Source organism: Cibotium barometz, chromosome 42 (genome assembly GCF_041138505.1).
Source record: "Cibotium barometz isolate CiBa-2024 chromosome 42, ASM4113850v1, whole genome shotgun sequence".
Taxonomy (NCBI): Eukaryota; Viridiplantae; Streptophyta; class Polypodiopsida; order Cyatheales; family Cibotiaceae; genus Cibotium; species Cibotium barometz.
The window spans coordinates 4124749-4126868 of NC_141087.1; the positions used below are offsets into that span (position 1 = coordinate 4124749).

General features: G+C 51.1%; 1 pseudogene; it reads right to left on the bottom strand.

Annotated features, from left to right (window-relative positions):
* Positions 1–256: 256 nt before the first annotated feature.
* Positions 257–1692, bottom strand: LOC147614079 (nuclear pore complex protein NUP35-like; annotated as a pseudogene).
* Positions 1693–2120: the final 428 nt, after the last annotated feature.

Sequence of the window (2120 nt, forward strand, 5' to 3'; positions counted from 1 at the left end):
CACGAGATGTGGAAGGCGCCTGTGGGTCACGAGACGTGCCCGGAGAGTGCCCCTCCGAACGGGAGACGGCCTGGTGTCTACGGCCAGCCAACTCGATCGGGGTAAGGCCCGCGATCGAGGAGAGAAGTCCTGAAAAACCTACCGGACTAGTAGGTGGAGACACACTGGGACGAGCAGACATTTTTATTTACTTGCAATGTAAACAATACAATAAACCAGAAATACACAACAGCAACAGTAAAAGAAAGAGTAATAGTCAGCCCCTGCAACAAGACTCTCGTCCCCGTCGAAAAAACGTCCGCGATGCAACGATCCACGAAGGTCGACGGCACGAGCAAGTAGTAAACTGAAACCGAACATGAATCCAATTTGCGCCTCCCGGACCAGGGACGTGTCTTGAAATCACACCACACTTTTCAAGCTCACGCATAACGATGTTTGTATCATCTGCTCCAAAGCCAAAAACGGTTACCCATTCATCGCCATCATCACTGATCCCCGCTGCATTTCCGTCAAATTGGAAGCACGACTCAGGTCCCACGATCTCTCTCATTGCTGGCAACGTAAGCAGACCGATTGCTGTGGCTGTTGCACAACGCCAGAAACCGGGCTGCCGCCATCCCTCCCAAACATTGCGTCAGGGCTCTGGCCTTCTTTGAATGGAGAGGACCACCAATTCAGACTGCCAGGGCTTTTGTATTGTTGAAAACTCTGGAACAGTGGCGAGCCAAACAAAGAGGCAGGTCCCGTTTCTCCATTTGGCATCACAGAAGTGGTGGGAGTCCGGCTTCCCGAGTTCAAAAAAGGGGATCTTGAAGGCGGGGACCTGGCTTCTTCAAACCTAGAATCGGCGGAGAATCTGGAAGGTGATTCGCCAAATGCTGCATCAGGGGAGCGCTCAATCTGGTCCTCCAAAGAGAAGATGGGCGGTGGGGGGTGCTCTGACGCCCCCAAATTGTCTTGCCACAATGCTGCCGCCGCAGCACATCTACCCCCTGTGCCCAGTTCCCCTTTGGTTCTGGACTACCACACACACAACGCCACACCCCCCTCCCCCCTTTCTGAAATTTGCGGACAGAAATAGCCGCCCCCCCTCCTCGTTTCGATATTTGGGACAGCCGCCTCCCTCCCCCCCTCTTGTGCTTCGCGTCTTGCAAAACACAACAGGCTCACATCATGTATGCCTCCGTAAAACAGCCCGCTTCCTCCCCGTGTCACAACAACGAAGAAGGAGAGGGAGTGGGGGAGGAACGAGAGAGAGAGAGAGAAAAGTGCACCTTTTTAGCTTTCCAATTTCTCCAGCACACAGAATTGGAGAAGAAGATGAACAGTGCAAAGTAGGAGTTGACTCACCTTTTTGCAAAAGAGTAGCACAACCTTACAGTTGCATGGGGCCGTTTCGTACGCGATAGTCACGAATCACTCAACCTCGCTCTGATACCAATGTGACGTGCGTGTAGCACCACTGCGGGTGCCCTCACAACGGAGGGATCGGCGACTAGTTCACCACCCACCAGCCATAGAGGAGAATGAGGATTACCTCCTCATTCCCGGGCTATAAAGTGTGTGGCCTACCGTCCACACTAGCCCAGCCGTCCATGTCTCCGCACGGGCGTCCTCTCCCACTGAACCCTGGATGGCCTCGACTCTTCGGCCGAGCGGCGCTGCCATCCGGTCCGTCTCGATGGTCATAGGCGTTACAGCCTACGTGACAATGATTGTAACATTCACAACTGAATGCTAAAAAAATGAGAACATGAAGGTTTCTTACCTGAATAGGCCTCATATGGTGTGATCCTTCTAAGCACCTTTGTGTAGGATCTATTGAGAATGCAAATTGTAGTGTTGACTGCTTCATCCCAAAAAGAGCCTGGTTACCCTTTCCCTTTCATCACACACTTTTCCATTTCTGTTGTATGGTTGCATTCCACAACTCCATTTTGTTGAGGCATATGTGTAGTAGCTGGCACTTGATGGCATGCTCCTTGCAGTATTCATTGAATTCATCTGAAGTGAATTCTCCTCTCCTCAATCCGTTTGAAACTTCTTCACCTTATGTCTTGTTTCATTCTCCAATATTTATGCCACTGTTTAAACTTGCCAAAAGCTTTAGCCTTATT